The sequence below is a fragment of the Procambarus clarkii genome, chromosome 13 (genome assembly GCF_040958095.1).
Source record: "Procambarus clarkii isolate CNS0578487 chromosome 13, FALCON_Pclarkii_2.0, whole genome shotgun sequence".
Classification (NCBI taxonomy): Eukaryota; Metazoa; Arthropoda; class Malacostraca; order Decapoda; family Cambaridae; genus Procambarus; species Procambarus clarkii.
Genome location: NC_091162.1, coordinates 42,151,843 through 42,172,681, shown reverse-complemented (window position 1 = coordinate 42,172,681; position 20,839 = coordinate 42,151,843).

The following is a 20,839-nucleotide window of genomic DNA, read 5'->3' as shown; positions in this document are numbered from 1 at the left end:
CAATAAAAACAGAACTTCTCCCCTTTCCAATATCTTACTCAGTATTTTAACGAGAAACAAATAGTTGATTGAAAATGAAGTGTTTAAGGTTAATTTCTAATCAATTATGTGTTTGAATCATTTTTATCGTATATTTAATGAATTAATGGCAATAAACTGAAAATTCACAAAAATGTGGAAAAACAGCAAAATATTGCCTAATTCGTTAATATTTCGTTTTTTATCACATAAAGGAAAAGGGAATGATAAACGTCAAAATATTGCTAAATTCAATGATTTTTAGTACAAAACAAAATGCAAGAAAACTTGCTTAAAAATGCAAAACTTGCGAAATTCGGAAACTTGAAGGCCAAATCACATATCGTGAGAAAACATGAAGTAGTATCGAAATATTGGTAAAAACGAATATATATACGTAAAATCACACTACATGAATAACGTGAAAAAGTCACTATATTACCATATTTGAGGATTTTAACTTCAAATCATAGAGCGAGGTTTCGTATTATTTAGATCCAAGAAAAGACATTTGAAAATGTTGTTTCAAATATAAATGATAAAAATTAATGTGTTTTCATTAGAATTAACTAAAATGTTCCTGATTTTTCGTTTATATTACCGATGGAAGATGTACACGTAAAACAGCTCTAATCCGGCTGAAACATCGATATATGCAATAAAAACAGAACTTCTCCCCTTTCCAATATCTTACTCAGTATTTTAACGAGAAACAAATAGTTGATTGAAAATGAAGTGTTTAAGGTTAATTTCTAATCAATTATGTGTTTGAATCATTTTTATTGTATATTTAATGAATTAAAAGCAATAAACTGAAAATTCACAAAAATGTTTAAAAACAGCAAAATATTGCCTAATTCGTTAATATTTTGTTTTTTATCACATGAAGGAAAAGGGAATGATAAACGTCAAAATATTGCTAAATTCGATGATTTTTAGTACAAAACAAAATGCAAGAAAACTTGCTTATAAATGCAAAATTTGCGAAATTCTGAAATTTGAAGGCCAAATCACATATCGTGAGAAAACATGAAGTAGTATCGAAATATTGGTAAAAACGAATATATATACGTAAAATCACACTACATGAATAACGTGAAAAAGTCACTATATTACCATATTTGAGGATTTTAACTTCAAATCATAGAGCGAGGTTTCGTATTATTTAGATCCAAGAAAAGACATTTGAAAATGTTGTTTCAAATATAAATGATAAAAATTAATGTGTTTTCATTAGAATTAACTAAAATGTTCCTGATTTCCGTTTATATTACCGATGGAAGATTTACACGTAAAACCGCTCTAATCCGGCTGAAATGTCGATATATGCAATAAAAACAGAACTTCTCCCCTTTCCAATATCTTACTCAGTATTTTAACGAGAAACAAATAGTTGATTGAAAATGAAGTGTTTAAGGTTAATTTCTAATCAATTATATGTTTGCATAATTTTTATCGTATATTTAATGAATTAATAGCAATAAACTGAAAATTCACAAAAACGTGGAAAAAGAGCAAAATATTGCCTAATTCGATGATAATTTGTTTATATCACATAAAGGAAAAGGGAAAGGAAAAGTTTATATCACATAAACGTCAAAATATTGCTGAATTCGATGATTTTTAGTACGAAACAAAATGCAAGAAAACTTGCTTAAGATGCAATATTATGCGAAAATCTGAGATTTGAAGGCCAAATCACATATCGTGATACTACATGAAATAGTATCGAAATATTGGTAAAAATGAATATATTTACGTAATATCAAACTACATGAAAAACGTGAAAAAGTCCTTATTATGCCAAATTTGAGGATTTTAACTTCGAATCATAAAGCGACGTTTCGTATTTTTTAGACCCTAGAAAAGACGTATAAAGATGTTGCTTCCAATTCAAATGATAAAAATCAATGTGTTTTCAGTAAACTTAACTATAGTGTTAATGATTTTCGGTTTATATTACCGATGGAAGATGTACACGTAAAACCGCTCTAATCCGGCTGAAACGTCGATATATGCAATAAAAACAGAACTTCTCCCCTTTTAAATATCTTACTCAGTATTTTAACGAGAAACAAATAGATGATTGGAAATTAAGTATTTAAGCATATTTTCTGATCAATTATGTGTTTGCATAATTTTTCTCGTTTATTTAATGAAATAATAACAATAAACTGATAATTCACCAAAACGTGGAAAAACGGCAAAATATTGCCTACTTCGATGATATTTTGTTTAAATCACATAAAGGAAAATGGGATGATAAAGGTCAAAATATTGCTAAATTCGATGATTTTTAGTACAAAACAAAATGCAAGGAAACGCTTAAAAATGCAAAATTTGCGAAATTCTGAGATTTGAAGGCCAAATCACATATCGTGAGAAAACATAAAGTAGTATCGAAATATTGGTAAAAACGAATATATATACGTAAAATCACACTACTTGAATAACGTGAAAAAAGTCACTATATTACCATATTTGAGGACTTTAAATTCAAATCATAGAGCGAGGTTTCGTATTATTTAGATCAAAGAAAAAGACATATGACAATGTTGTTTTAAATACAAATGATAAAAATCAATGTGTTTTCATTAGAATTAACTAAAATGTTCCTGATTTTCCGTTTATATTACCGATGGAAGATGTACACGTAAAACAGCTCTAATCCGGCTGAAACATCGATATATGCAATAAAAACAGAACTTCTCCCCTTTCCAATATCTTACTCAGTATTTTAACGAGAAACAAATAGTTGATTGAAAATGAAGTGTTTAAGGTTAATTTCTAATCAATTATGTGTTTGAATCATTTTTATCGTATATTTAATGAATTAATGGCAATAAACTGAAAATTCACAAAAATGTGGAAAAACAGCAAAATATTGCCTAATTCGTTAATATTTTGTTTTTTATCACATAAAGGAAAAGGGAATGATAAACGTCAAAATATTGCTAAATTCAATGATTTTTAGTACAAAACAAAATGCAAGAAAACTTGCTTAAAAATGCAAAACTTGCGAAATTCGGAAACTTGAAGGCCAAATCACATATCGTGAGAAAACATGAAGTAGTATCGAAATATTGGTAAAAACGAATATATATACGTAAAATCACACTACATGAATAACGTGAAAAAGTCACTATATTACCATATTTGAGGATTTTAACTTCAAATCATAGAGCGAGGTTTCGTATTATTTAGATCCAAAAAAAGACATTTGAAATTGTTGTTTCAAATATAAATGATAAAAATTAATGTGTTTTCATTAGAATTAACTAAAATGTTCCTGATTTTCCGTTTATATTACCGATGGAAGATTTACACGTAAAACCGCTCTAATCCGGCTGAAATGTCGATATATGCAATAAAAACAGAACTTCTCCCCTTTCCAATATCTTACTCAGTATTTTAACGAGAAACAAATAGTTGATTGAAAATGAAGTGTTTAAGGTTAATTTCTAATCAATTATATGTTTGCATCATTTTTATCGTATATTTAATGAATTAATAGCAATAAACTGAAAATTCACAAAAACGTGGAAAAAGAGCAAAATATTGCCTAATTCGATGATAATTTGTTTATATCACATAAAGGAAAAGGGAAAGGAAAAGTTTATATCACATAAACGTCAAAATATTGCTGAATTCGATGATTTTTAGTACGAAACAAAATGCAAGAAAACTTGCTTAAGATGCAATATTATGCGAAAATCTGAGATTTGAAGGCCAAATCACATATCGTGATACTACATGAAATAGTATCGAAATATTGGTAAAAATGAATATATTTACGTAATATCAAACTACATGAAAAACGTGAAAAAGTCCTTATTATGCCAAATTTGAGGATTTTAACTTCGAATCATAAAGCGACGTTTCGTATTTTTTAGACCCCAGAAAAGACGTATAAAGATGTTGCTTCCAATTCAAATGATAAAAATCAATGTGTTTTCAGTAAACTTAACTATAGTGTTAATGATTTTCGGTTTATATTACCGATGGAAGATGTACACGTAAAACCGCTCTAATCCGGCTGAAACGTCGATATATGCAATAAAAACAGAACTTCTCCCCTTTTAAATATCTTACTCAGTATTTTAACGAGAAACAAATAGATGATTGGAAATTAAGTATTTAAGCATATTTTCTGATCAATTATGTGTTTGCATAATTTTTCTCGTTTATTTAATGAAATAATAACAATAAACTGATAATTCACAAAAACGTGGAAAAACGGCAAAATATTGCCTACTTCGATGATATTTTGTTTAAATCACATAAAGGAAAATGGGATGATAAAGGTCAAAATATTGCTAAATTCGATGATTTTTAGTACAAAACAAAATGCAAGGAAACGCTTAAAAATGCAAAATTTGCGAAATTCTGAGATTTGAAGGCCAAATCACATATCGTGAGAAAACATAAAGTAGTATCGAAATATTGGTAAAAACGAATATATATACGTAAAATCACACTACATGAATAACGTGAAAAAGTCACTTTATTACCATATTTGAGGATTTTAACTTCAAATCATAGAGCGAGGTTTCGTATTATTTAGATCCAAGAAAAGACATTTGAAAATGTTGTTTCAAATATAAATGATAAAAATTAATGTGTTTTCATTAGAATTAACTAAAATGTTCCTGATTTTCCGTTTATATTACCGATGGAAGATTTACACGTAAAACCGCTCTAATCCGGCTGAAATGTCGATATATGCAATAAAAACAGAACTTCTCCCCTTTCCAATATCTTACTCAGTATTTTAACGAGAAACAAATAGTTGATTGAAAATGAAGTGTTTAAGGTTAATTTCTAAAATTAACCTTAAAATTTGCGAAATTCTGAAATTTGAAGGCCAAATCACATATCGTGAGAAAACATGAAGTAGTATCGAAATATTGGTAAAAACGAATATATATACGTAAAATCACACTACATGAATAACGTGAAAAAGTCACTATATTACCATATTTGAGGATTTTAACTTCAAATCATAGAGCGAGGTTTCGTATTATTTAGATCCAAGAAAAGACATTTGAAAATGTTGTTTCAAATATAAATGATAAAAATTAATGTGTTTTCATTAGAATTAACTGAAATGTTCCTGATTTTCCGTTTATATTACCGATGGAAGATTTACACGTAAAACCGCTCTAATCCGGCTGAAATGTCGATATATGCAATAAAAACAGAACTTCTCCCCTTTCCAATATCTTACTCGGTATTTTAACGAGAAACAAATAGTTGATTGAAAATGAAGTGTTTAAGGTTAATTTCTAATCAATTATATGTTTGCATCATTTTTATCGTATATTTAATGAATTAATAGCAATAAACTGAAAATTCACAAAAACGTGGAAAAAGAGCAAAATATTGCCTAATTCGATGATAATTTGTTTATATCACATAAAGGAAAAGGGAAAGGAAAAGTTTATATCACATAAACGTCAAAATATTGCAGAATTCGATGATTTTAGGTACGAAACAAAATGCAAGAAAACTTGCTTAAGATGCAATATTATGCGAAAATCTGAGATTTGAAGGCCAAATCACATATCGTGATACTACATGAAATAGTATCGAAATATTGGTAAAAATGAATATATTTACGTAATATCAAACTACATGAAAAACGTGAAAAAGTCCTTATTATGCCAAATTTGAGGATTTTAACTTCGAATCATAAAGCGACGTTTCGTATTTTTTAGACCCTAGAAAAGACGTATAAAGATGTTGCTTCCAATTCAAATGATAAAAATCAATGTGTTTTCAGTAAACTTAACTATAGTGTTAATGATTTTCGGTTTATATTACCGATGGAAGATGTACACGTAAAACCGCTCTAATCCGGCTGAAACGTCGATATATGCAATAAAAACAGAACTTCTCCCCTTTTAAATATCTTACTCAGTATTTTAACGAGAAACAAATAGATGATTGGAAATTAAGTATTTAAGCATATTTTCTGATCAATTATGTGTTTGCATAATTTTTCTCGTTTATTTAATGAAATAATAACAATAAACTGATAATTCACCAAAACGTGGAAAAACGGCAAAATATTGCATACTTCGATGATATTTTGTTTAAATCACATAAAGGAAAATGGGATGATAAAGGTCAAAATATTGCTAAATTCGATGATTTTTAGTACAAAACAAAATGCAAGGAAACGCTTAAAAATGCAAAATTTGCGAAATTCTGAGATTTGAAGGCCAAATCACATATCGTGAGAAAACATAAAGTAGTATCGAAATATTGGTAAAAACGAATATATATACGTAAAATCACACTACTTGAATAACGTGAAAAAAGTCACTATATTACCATATTTGAGGATTTTAAATTCAAATCATAGAGCGAGGTTTCGTATTATTTAGATCAAAGAAAAAGACATATGACAATGTTGTTTTAAATACAAATGATAAAAATCAATGTGTTTTCATTAGAATTAACTAAAAAGTTCCTGATTTTCCGTTTATATTACCGATGGAAGATGTACACGTAAAACAGCTCTAATCCGGCTGAAACATCGATATATGCAATAAAAACAGAACTTCTCCCCTTTCCAATATCTTACTCAGTATTTTAACGAGAAACAAATAGTTGATTGAAAATGAAGTGTTTAAGGTTAATTTCTAATCAATTATGTGTTTGAATCATTTTTATCGTATATTTAATGAATTAATGGCAATAAACTGAAAATTCACAAAAATGTGGAAAAACAGCAAAATATTGCCTAATTCGTTAATATTTCGTTTTTTATCACATAAAGGAAAAGGGAATGATAAACGTCAAAATATTGCTAAATTCAATGATTTTTAGTACAAAACAAAATGCAAGAAAACTTGCTTAAAAATGCAAAACTTGCGAAATTCGGAAACTTGAAGGCCAAATCACATATCGTGAGAAAACATGAAGTAGTATCGAAATATTGGTAAAAACGAATATATATACGTAAAATCACACTACATGAATAACGTGAAAAAGTCACTATATTACCATATTTGAGGATTTTAACTTCAAATCATAGAGCGAGGTTTCGTATTATTTAGATCCAAGAAAAGACATTTGAAAATGTTGTTTCAAATATAAATGATAAAAATTAATGTGTTTTCATTAGAATTAACTAAAATGTTCCTGATTTTTCGTTTATATTACCGATGGAAGATGTACACGTAAAACAGCTCTAATCCGGCTGAAACATCGATATATGCAATAAAAACAGAACTTCTCCCCTTTCCAATATCTTACTCAGTATTTTAACGAGAAACAAATAGTTGATTGAAAATGAAGTGTTTAAGGTTAATTTCTAATCAATTATGTGTTTGAATCATTTTTATTGTATATTTAATGAATTAAAAGCAATAAACTGAAAATTCACAAAAATGTTTAAAAACAGCAAAATATTGCCTAATTCGTTAATATTTTGTTTTTTATCACATGAAGGAAAAGGGAATGATAAACGTCAAAATATTGCTAAATTCGATGATTTTTAGTACAAAACAAAATGCAAGAAAACTTGCTTATAAATGCAAAATTTGCGAAATTCTGAAATTTGAAGGCCAAATCACATATCGTGAGAAAACATGAAGTAGTATCGAAATATTGGTAAAAACGAATATATATACGTAAAATCACACTACATGAATAACGTGAAAAAGTCACTATATTACCATATTTGAGGATTTTAACTTCAAATCATAGAGCGAGGTTTCGTATTATTTAGATCCAAGAAAAGACATTTGAAAATGTTGTTTCAAATATAAATGATAAAAATTAATGTGTTTTCATTAGAATTAACTAAAATGTTCCTGATTTCCGTTTATATTACCGATGGAAGATTTACACGTAAAACCGCTCTAATCCGGCTGAAATGTCGATATATGCAATAAAAACAGAACTTCTCCCCTTTCCAATATCTTACTCAGTATTTTAACGAGAAACAAATAGTTGATTGAAAATGAAGTGTTTAAGGTTAATTTCTAATCAATTATATGTTTGCATAATTTTTATCGTATATTTAATGAATTAATAGCAATAAACTGAAAATTCACAAAAACGTGGAAAAAGAGCAAAATATTGCCTAATTCGATGATAATTTGTTTATATCACATAAAGGAAAAGGGAAAGGAAAAGTTTATATCACATAAACGTCAAAATATTGCTGAATTCGATGATTTTTAGTACGAAACAAAATGCAAGAAAACTTGCTTAAGATGCAATATTATGCGAAAATCTGAGATTTGAAGGCCAAATCACATATCGTGATACTACATGAAATAGTATCGAAATATTGGTAAAAATGAATATATTTACGTAATATCAAACTACATGAAAAACGTGAAAAAGTCCTTATTATGCCAAATTTGAGGATTTTAACTTCGAATCATAAAGCGACGTTTCGTATTTTTTAGACCCTAGAAAAGACGTATAAAGATGTTGCTTCCAATTCAAATGATAAAAATCAATGTGTTTTCAGTAAACTTAACTATAGTGTTAATGATTTTCGGTTTATATTACCGATGGAAGATGTACACGTAAAACCGCTCTAATCCGGCTGAAACGTCGATATATGCAATAAAAACAGAACTTCTCCCCTTTTAAATATCTTACTCAGTATTTTAACGAGAAACAAATAGATGATTGGAAATTAAGTATTTAAGCATATTTTCTGATCAATTATGTGTTTGCATAATTTTTCTCGTTTATTTAATGAAATAATAACAATAAACTGATAATTCACCAAAACGTGGAAAAACGGCAAAATATTGCCTACTTCGATGATATTTTGTTTAAATCACATAAAGGAAAATGGGATGATAAAGGTCAAAATATTGCTAAATTCGATGATTTTTAGTACAAAACAAAATGCAAGGAAACGCTTAAAAATGCAAAATTTGCGAAATTCTGAGATTTGAAGGCCAAATCACATATCGTGAGAAAACATAAAGTAGTATCGAAATATTGGTAAAAACGAATATATATACGTAAAATCACACTACTTGAATAACGTGAAAAAAGTCACTATATTACCATATTTGAGGACTTTAAATTCAAATCATAGAGCGAGGTTTCGTATTATTTAGATCAAAGAAAAAGACATATGACAATGTTGTTTTAAATACAAATGATAAAAATCAATGTGTTTTCATTAGAATTAACTAAAATGTTCCTGATTTTCCGTTTATATTACCGATGGAAGATGTACACGTAAAACAGCTCTAATCCGGCTGAAACATCGATATATGCAATAAAAACAGAACTTCTCCCCTTTCCAATATCTTACTCAGTATTTTAACGAGAAACAAATAGTTGATTGAAAATGAAGTGTTTAAGGTTAATTTCTAATCAATTATGTGTTTGAATCATTTTTATCGTATATTTAATGAATTAATGGCAATAAACTGAAAATTCACAAAAATGTGGAAAAACAGCAAAATATTGCCTAATTCGTTAATATTTTGTTTTTTATCACATAAAGGAAAAGGGAATGATAAACGTCAAAATATTGCTAAATTCAATGATTTTTAGTACAAAACAAAATGCAAGAAAACTTGCTTAAAAATGCAAAACTTGCGAAATTCGGAAACTTGAAGGCCAAATCACATATCGTGAGAAAACATGAAGTAGTATCGAAATATTGGTAAAAACGAATATATATACGTAAAATCACACTACATGAATAACGTGAAAAAGTCACTATATTACCATATTTGAGGATTTTAACTTCAAATCATAGAGCGAGGTTTCGTATTATTTAGATCCAAAAAAAGACATTTGAAATTGTTGTTTCAAATATAAATGATAAAAATTAATGTGTTTTCATTAGAATTAACTAAAATGTTCCTGATTTTCCGTTTATATTACCGATGGAAGATTTACACGTAAAACCGCTCTAATCCGGCTGAAATGTCGATATATGCAATAAAAACAGAACTTCTCCCCTTTCCAATATCTTACTCAGTATTTTAACGAGAAACAAATAGTTGATTGAAAATGAAGTGTTTAAGGTTAATTTCTAATCAATTATATGTTTGCATCATTTTTATCGTATATTTAATGAATTAATAGCAATAAACTGAAAATTCACAAAAACGTGGAACAGGGGCAAAATATTGCCTAATTCGATGATAATTTGTTTATATCACATAAAGGAAAAGGGAAAGGAAAAGTTTATATCACATAAACGTCAAAATATTGCTGAATTCGATGATTTTTAGTACGAAACAAAATGCAAGAAAACTTGCTTAAGATGCAATATTATGCGAAAATCTGAGATTTGAAGGCCAAATCACATATCGTGATACTACATGAAATAGTATCGAAATATTGGTAAAAATGAATATATTTACGTAATATCAAACTACATGAAAAACGTGAAAAAGTCCTTATTATGCCAAATTTGAGGATTTTAACTTCGAATCATAAAGCGACGTTTCGTATTTTTTAGACCCTAGAAAAGACGTATAAAGATGTTGCTTCCAATTCAAATGATAAAAATCAATGTGTTTTCAGTAAACTTAACTATAGTGTTAATGATTTTCGGTTTATATTACCGATGGAAGATGTACACGTAAAACCGCTCTAATCCGGCTGAAACGTCGATATATGCAATAAAAACAGAACTTCTCCCCTTTTAAATATCTTACTCAGTATTTTAACGAGAAACAAATAGATGATTGGAAATTAAGTATTTAAGCATATTTTCTGATCAATTATGTGTTTGCATAATTTTTCTCGTTTATTTAACGAAATAATAACAATAAACTGATAATTCACAAAAACGTGGAAAAACGGCAAAATATTGCCTACTTCGATGATATTTTGTTTAAATCACATAAAGGAAAATGGGATGATAAAGGTCAAAATATTGCTAAATTCGATGATTTTTAGTACAAAACAAAATGCAAGGAAACGCTTAAAAATGCAAAATTTGCGAAATTCTGAGATTTGAAGGCCAAATCACATATCGTGAGAAAACATGAAGTAGTATCGAAATATTGGTAAAAACGAATATATATACGTAAAATCACACTACTTGAATAACGTGAAAAAGTCACTATATTACCATATTTGAGGATTTTAAATTCAAATAATAAAGCGAGGTTTCGTATTATTTAGATCAAAGAAAAAGACATATGACAATGTTTTTATAAATACAAATGATAAAAATCAATGTGTTTTCATTAGAATTAACTAAAATGTTCCTGATTTTCCGTTTATATTACCGATGGAAGATGTACACGTAAAACAGCTCTAATCCGGCAGAAACATCGATATATGCAATAAAAACAGAACTTCTCCTCTTTCCAATATCTTACTCAGTATTTTAACGAGAAACTAATAGTTGATTGAAAATGAAGTGTTTAAGGTTAATTTCTAATCAATTATGTGTTTGAATCATTTTTATCGTATATTTAATGAATTAATAGCAATAAACTGAAAATTCACAAAAATGTGGAAAAACAGCAAAATATTGCCTAATTCGTTAATATTTTGTTTTTTATCACATAAAGGAAAAGGGAATGATAAACGTCAAAATATTGCTAAATTCAATGATTTTTAGTACAAAACAAAATGCAAGAAAACTTGCTTAAAAATGCAAAACTTGCGAAATTCGGAAACTTGAAGGCCAAATCACATATCGTGAGAAAACATGAAGTAGTATCGAAATATTGGTAAAAACGAATATATATACGTAAAATCACACTACATGAATAACGTGAAAAAGTCACTATATTACCATATTTGAGGATTTTAACTTCAAATCATAGAGCGAGGTTTCGTATTATTTAGATCCAAGAAAAGACATTTGAAAATGTTGTTTCAAATATAAATGATAAAAATTAATGTGTTTTCATTAGAATTAACTAAAATGTTCCTGATTTTCCGTTTATATTACCGATGGAAGATGTACACGTAAAACAGCTCTAATCCGGCTGAAACATCGATATATGCAATAAAAACAGAACTTCTCCCCTTTCCAATATCTTACTCAGTATTTTAACGAGAAACAAATAGTTGATTGAAAATGAAGTGTTTAAGGTTAATTTCTAATCAATTATGTGTTTGAATCATTTTTATTGTATATTTAATGAATTAAAAGCAATAAACTGAAAATTCACAAAAATGTTTAAAAACAGCAAAATATTGCCTAATTCGTTAATATTTTGTTTTTTATCACATGAAGGAAAAGGGAATGATAAACGTCAAAATATTGCTAAATTCGATGATTTTTAGTACAAAACAAAATGCAAGAAAACTTGCTTATAAATGCAAAATTTGCGAAATTCTGAAATTTGAAGGCCAAATCACATATCGTGAGAAAACATGAAGTAGTATCGAAATATTGGTAAAAACGAATATATATACGTAAAATCACACTACATGAATAACGTGAAAAAGTCACTATATTACCATATTTGAGGATTTTAACTTCAAATCATAAAGCGAGGTTTCGTATTATTTAGATCCAAGAAAAGACATTTGAAAATGTTATTTCAAATATAAATGATAAAAATTAATGTGTTTTCATTAGAAATAACTAAAATGTTCCTGATTTTCCGTTTATATTACCGATGGAAGATGTACACTTAAAACAGCTCTAATCCGGCTGAAACATCGATATATGCAATAAAAACAGAACTTCTCCCCTTTCCCATATCTTACTCAGTATTTTAACGAGAAACAAATAGTTGATTGAAAATGAAGTGTTTAAGGTTAATTTCTATTCAATTATGTGTTTGAATAATTTTTATCGTATATTTAATAAATTAATTGCAATAAACTGAAAATTCACAAAAATGTGGAAAAACAGCAAAATATTGCCTAATTCGTTAATATTTTGTTTTTTATCACATAAAGGAAAAGGGAATGATAAACGTCAAAATATTGTTAAATTCGATGATTTTTAGTACAAAACAAAATGCAAGAAAACTTGCTTATAAATGCAAAATTTGCGAAATTCTGAAATTTGAAGGCCAAAACACATTTCGTGAGAAAACATGAAGTAGTATCGAAATATTGGTAAAAACGAATATATATACGTAAAATCACACTACATGAATAACGTGAAAAAGTCACTATATTACCATATTTGAGGATTTTAACTTCAAATCATAGAGCGAGGTTTCGTATTATTTAGATCCAAGAAAAGACATTTGAAAATGTTGTTTCAAATATAAATGATAAAAATTAATGTGTTTTCATTAGAATTAACTAAAATGTTCCTGATTTTCCGTTTATATTACCGATGGAAGATTTACACGTAAAACCGCTCTAATCCGGCTGAAATGTCGATATATGCAATAAAAACAGAACTTCTCCCCTTTCCAATATCTTACTCAGTATTTTAACGAGAAACAAATAGTTGATTGAAAATGAAGTGTTTAAGGATAATTTCTAATCAATTATATGTTTGCATCATTTTTATCGTATATTTAATGAATTAATAGCAATAAACTGAAAATTCACAAAAACGAGGAACAAGAGCAAAATATTGCCTAATTCGATGATAATTTGTTTATATCACATAAAGGAAAAGGGAAAGGAAAAGTTTATATCACATAAACGTCAAAATATTGCTGAATTCGATGATTTTTAGTGCGAAACAAAATGCAAGAAAACTTGCTTAAGATGCAATATTATGCGAAAATCTGAGATTTGAAGGCCAAATCACATATCGTGATACTACATGAAATAGTATCGAAATATTGGTAAAAATGAATATATTTACGTAATATCAAACTACATGAAAAACGTGAAAAAGTCCTTATTATGCCAAATTTGAGGATTTTAACTTCGAATCATAAAGCGACGTTTCGTATTTTTTAGACCCTAGAAAAGACGTATAAAGATGTTGCTTCCAATTCAAATGATAAAAATCAATGTGTTTTCAGTAAACTTAACTATAGTGTTAATGATTTTCGGTTTATATTACCGATGGAAGATGTACACGTAAAACCGCTCTAATCCGGCTGAAACGTCGATATATGCAATAAAAACAGAACTTCTCCCCTTTTAAATATCTTACTCAGTATTTTAACGAGAAACAAATAGATGATTGGAAATTAAGTATTTAAGCTTATTTTCTGATCAATTATGTGTTTGCATAATTTTTCTCGTTTATTTAATGAAATAATAACAATAAACTGATAATTCACCAAAACGTGGAAAAACGGCAAAATATTGCCTACTTCGATGATATTTTATTTAAATCACATAAAGGAAAATGGGATGATAAAGGTCAAAATATTGCTAAATTCGATGATTTTTAGTACAAAACAAAATGCAAGGAAACGCTTAAAAATGCAAAATTTGCGAAATTCTGAGATTTGAAGGCCAAATCACATATCGTGAGAAAACATAAAGTAGTATCGAAATATTGGTAAAAACGAATATATATACGTAAAATCACACTACTTGAATAACGTGAAAAAAGTCACTATATTACCATATTTGAGGATTTTAAATTCAAATCATAGAGCGAGGTTTCGTATTATTTAGATCAAAGAAAAAGACATATGACAATGTTGTTTTAAATACAAATGATAAAAATCAATGTGTTTTCATTAGAATTAACTAAAATGTTCCTGATTTTCCGTTTATATTACCGATGGAAGATGTACACGTAAAACAGCTCTAATCCGGCTGAAACATCGATATATGCAATAAAAACAGAACTTCTCCCCTTTCCAATATCTTACTCAGTATTTTAACGAGAAACAAATAGTTGATTGAAAATGAAGTGTTTAAGGTTAATTTCTAATCAATTATGTGTTTGAATCATTTTTATCGTATATTTAATGAATTAATGGCAATAAACTGAAAATTCACAAAAATGTGGAAAAACAGCAAAATATTGCCTAATTCGTTAATATTTTGTTTTTTATCACATAAAGGAAAAGGGAATGATAAACGTCAAAATATTGCTAAATTCAATGATTTTTAGTACAAAACAAAATGCAAGAAAACTTGCTAAAAAATGCAAAACTTGCGAAATTCGGAAACTTGAAGGCCAAATCACATATCGTGAGAAAACATGAAGTAGTATCGAAATATTGGTAAAAACGAATATATATACGTAAAATCACACTACATGAATAACGTGAAAAAGTCACTATATTACCATATTTGAGGATTTTAACTTCAAATCATAGAGCGAGGTTTCGTATTATTTAGATCCAAGAAAAGACATTTGAAATTGTTGTTTCAAATATAAATGATAAAAATTAATGTGTTTTCATTAGAATTAACTAAAATGTTCCTGATTTTCCGTTTATATTACCGATGGAAGATTTACACGTAAAACCGCTCTAATCCGGCTGAAATGTCGATATATGCAATAAAAACAGAACTTCTCCCCTTTCCAATATCTTACTCAGTATTTTAACGAGAAACAAATAGTTGATTGAAAATGAAGTGTTTAAGGTTAATTTCTAATCAATTATATGTTTGCATCATTTTTATCGTATATTTAATGAATTAATAGCAATAAACTGAAAATTCACAAAAACGTGGAACAAGAGCAAAATATTGCCTAATTCGATGATAATTTGTTTATATCACATAAAGGAAAAGGGAAAGGAAAAGTTTATATCACATAAACGTCAAAATATTGCTGAATTCGATGATTTTTAGTACGAAACAAAATGCAAGAAAACTTGCTTAAGATGCAATATTATGCGAAAATCTGAGATTTGAAGGCCAAATCACATATCGTGATACTACATGAAATAGTATCGAAATATTGGTAAAAATGAATATATTTACGTAATATCAAACTACATGAAAAACGTGAAAAAGTCCTTATTATGCCAAATTTGAGGATTTTAACTTCGAATCATAAAGCGACGTTTCGTATTTTTTAGACCCTAGAAAAGACGTATAAAGATGTTGCTTCCAATTCAAATGATAAAAATCAATGTGTTTTCAGTAAACTTAACTATAGTGTTAATGATTTTCGGTTTATATTACCGATGGAAGATGTACACGTAAAACCGCTCTAATCCGGCTGAAACGTCGATATATGCAATAAAAACAGAACTTCTCCCCTTTTAAATATCTTACTCAGTATTTTAACGAGAAACAAATAGATGATTGGAAATTAAGTATTTAAGCATATTTTCTGATCAATTATGTGTTTGCATAATTTTTCTCGTTTATTTAACGAAATAATAACAATAAACTGATAATTCACAAAAACGTGGAAAAACGGCAAAATATTGCCTACTTCGATGATATTTTGTTTAAATCACGTAAAGGAAAATGGGATGATAAAGGTCAAAATATTGCTAAATTCGATGATTTTTAGTACAAAACAAAATGCAAGGAAACGCTTAAAAATGCAAAATTTGCGAAATTCTGAGATTTGAAGGCCAAATCACATATCGTGAGAAAACATGAAGTAGTATCGAAATATTGGTAAAAACGAATATATATACGTAAAATCACACTACTTGAATAACGTGAAAAAGTCACTATATTACCATATTTGAGGATTTTAAATTCAAATAATAAAGCGAGGTTTCGTATTATTTAGATCAAAGAAAAAGACATATGACAATGTTGTTATAAATACAAATGATAAAAATCAATGTGTTTTCATTAGAATTAACTAAAATGTTCCTGATTTTCCGTTTATATTACCGATGGAAGATGTACACGTAAAACAGCTCTAATCCGGCTGAAACATCGATATATGCAATAAAAACAGAACTTCTCCTCTTTCCAATATCTTACTCAGTATTTTAACGAGAAACTAATAGTTGATTGAAAATGAAGTGTTTAAGGTTAATTTCTAATCAATTATGTGTTTGAATCATTTTTATTGTATATTTAATGAATTAAAAGCAATAAACTGAAAATTCACAAAAATGTTTAAAAACAGCAAAATATTGCCTAATTCGTTAATATTTTGTTTTTTATCACATGAAGGAAAAGGGAATGATAAACGTCAAAATATTGCTAAATTCGATGATTTTTAGTACAAAACAAAATGCAAGAAAACTTGCTTATAAATGCAAAATTTGCGAAATTCTGAAATTTGAAGGCCAAATCACATATCGTGAGAAAACATGAAGTAGTATCGAAATATTGGTAAAAACGAATATATATACGTAAAATCACACTACATGAATAACGTGAAAAAGTCACTATATTACCATATTTGAGGATTTTAACTTCAAATCATAAAGCGAGGTTTCGTATTATTTAGATCCAAGAAAAGACATTTGAAAATGTTATTTCAAATATAAATGATAAAAATTAATGTGTTTTCATTAGAATTAACTAAAATGTTCCTGATTTTCCGTTTATATTACCGATGGAAGATGTACACTTAAAACAGCTCTAATCCGGCTGAAACATCGATATATGCAATAAAAACAGAACTTCTCCCCTTTCCAATATCTTACTCAGTATTTTAACGAGAAACAAATAGTTGATTGAAAATGAAGTGTTTAAGGTTAATTTCTATTCAATTATGTGTTTGAATAATTTTTATCGTATATTTAATGAATTAATTGCAATAAACTGAAAATTCACAAAAATGTGGAAAAACAGCAAAATATTGCCTAATTCGTTAATATTTTGTTTTTTATCACATAAAGGAAAAGGGAATGATAAACGTCAAAATATTGTTAAATTCGATGATTTTTAGTACAAAACAAAATGCAAGAAAACTTGCTTATAAATGCAAAATTTGCGAAATTCTGAAATTTGAAGGCCAAAACACATTTCGTGAGAAAACATGAAGTAGTATCGAAATATTGGTAAAAACGAATATATATACGTAAAATCACACTACATGAATAACGTGAAAAAGTCACTATATTACCATATTTGAGGATTTTAACTTCAAATCATAGAGCGAGGTTTCGTATTATTTAGATCCAAGAAAAGACATTTGAAAACGTTGTTTCAAATATAAATGATAAAAATTAATGTGTTTTCATTAGAATTAACTAAAATATTCCTGATTTTCCGTTTATATTACCGATGGAAGATTTACACGTAAAACCGCTCTAATCCGGCTGAAATGTCGATATATGCAAAAAAACAGAACTTCTCCCCTTTCCAATATCTTACTCAGTATTTTAACGAGAAACAAATAATTGATTGAAAATGAAGTGTTTAAGGTTAATTTCTAATCAATTATATGTTTGCATCATTTTTATCGTATATTTAATGAATTAATAGCAATAAACTGAAAATTCACAAAAACGTGGAAAAAGAGCAAAATATTGCCTAATTCGATGATAATTTGTATATATCACATAAAGGAAAAGGGAAAGGAAAAGTTTATATCACATAAACGTCAAAATATTGCTGAATTCGATGATTTTTAGTACGAAACAAAATGCAAGAAAACTTGCTTAAGATGCAATATTATGCGAAAATCTGAGATTTGAAGGCCAAATCACATATCGTGATACTACATGAAATAGTATCGAAATATTGGTAAAAATGAATATATTTACGTAATATCAAACTACATGAAAAACGTGAAAAAGTCCTTATTATGCCAAATTTGAGGATTTTAACTTCGAATCATAAAGCGACGTTTCGTATTTTTTTAGACCCTAGAAAAGACGTATAAAGATGTTGCTTCCAATACAAATGATAAAAATCAATGTGTTTTCAGTAAACTTAACTATAGTGTTCCTGATTTTCGGTTTATATTACCGATGGAAGATGTACACGTAAAACCGTTCTAATCCGGCTGAAACGTCGATATATGCAATAAAAACAGAACTTCTCCCCTTTTAAATATCTTACTCAGTATTTTAACGAGAAACAAATAGATGATTGGAAAATATGTATTTAAGCATATTTTCTGATCAATTATGTGTTTGCATAATTTTTCTCGTTTATTTAATGAAATAATAACAATAAACTGATAATTCACAAAAACGTGGAAAAACGGCAAAATATTGCCTACTACGATGATATTTTGTTTAAATCACATAAAGGAAAATGGGATGATAAAGGTCAAAATATTGCTAAATTCGATGATTTTTAGTACAAAACAAAATGCAAGGAAACGCTTAAAAATGCAAAATTTGCGAAATTCTGAGATTTGAAGGCCAAATCACATATCGTGAGAAAACATGAAGTAGTATCGAAATATTGGTAAAAACGAATATATATACGTAAAATCACACTACATGAATAACGTGAAAAAGTCACTATATTACCATATTTGAGGATTTTAACTTCAAATCATAAAGCGAGGTTTCGTATTATTTAGATCCAAGAAAAGACATTTGAAAATGTTATTTCAAATAAAAATGATAAAAATTAATGTGTTTTCATTAGAATTAACTAAAATGTTCCTGATTTTCCGTTTATATTACCGATGGAAGATGTACACTTAAAACAGCTCTAATCCGGCTGAAACATCGATATATGCAATAAAAACAGAACTTCTCCCCTTTCCAATATCTTACTCAGTATTTTAACGAGAAACAAATAGTTGATTGAAAATGAAGTGTTTAAGGTTAATTTCTATTCAATTATGTGTTTGAATAATTTTTATCGTATATTTAATGAATTAATTGCAATAAACTGAAAATTCACAAAAATGTGGAAAAACAGCAAAATATTGCCTAATTCGTTAATATTTTGTTTTTTATCACATAAAGGAAAAGGGAATGATAAACGTCAAAATATTGCTAAATTCGATGATTTTTAGTACAAAACAAAATGCAAGAAAACTTGCTTATAAATGCAAAATTTGCGAAATTCTGAAATTTGAAGGCCAAATCACATTTCGTGAGAAAACATGAAGTAGTATCGAAATATTGGTAAAAACGAATATATATACGTAAAATCACACTACATGAATAACGTGAAAAAGTCACTATATTACCATATTTGAGGATTTTAACTTCAAATCATAAAGCGAGGTTTCGTATTATTTAGATCCAAGAAAAGACATTTGAAAATGTTATTTCAAATATAAATGATTTAAATTAATGTGTTTTCATTAGAATTAACTAAAATGTTCCTGATTTTCCGTTTATATTACCGATGGAAGATGTACACGTAAAACAGCTCTAATCCGGCTGAAACATCGATATATGCAATAAAAACAGAACTTCTCCCCTTTCCAATATCTTACTCAGTATTTTAACGAGAAACAAATAGTTGATTGAAAATGAAGTGTTTAAGGTTAATTTCTAATCAATTATGTGTTTGAATCATTTTTATCGTATATTTAATGAATTAATTGCAATAAACTGAAAATTCACAAAAATGTGGAAAAACAGCAAAATATTGCCTAATTCGTTAATATTTTGTTTTTTATCACATAAAGGAAAAGGGAATGATAAACGTCAAAATATTGTTAAATTCGATGATTTTTAGTACAAAACAAAATGCAAGAAAACTTGCTTATAAATGCAAAATTTGCGAAATTCTGAAATTTGAAGGCCAAATCACATTTCGTGAGAAAACATGAAGTAGTATCGAAATATTGGTAAAAACGAATATATATATACGTAAAATCACACTCTATGAATAACGTGAAAAAGTCACTATATTACCATATTTGAGGATTTTAACTTCAAATCATAGAGCGAGGTTTCGTATTATTTAGATCCAAGAAAAGACATTTGAAAATGTTGTTTCAAATATAAATGATAAAAATTAATGAGTTTTCATTAGAATTAACTAAAATATTCCTGATTTTCCGTTTATATTACCGATGGAAGATTTACACGTAAAACCGCTCTAATCCGGCTGAAATGTCGATATATGCAATAAAAACAGAACTTCTCCCCTTTCCAATATCTTACTCAGTATTTTA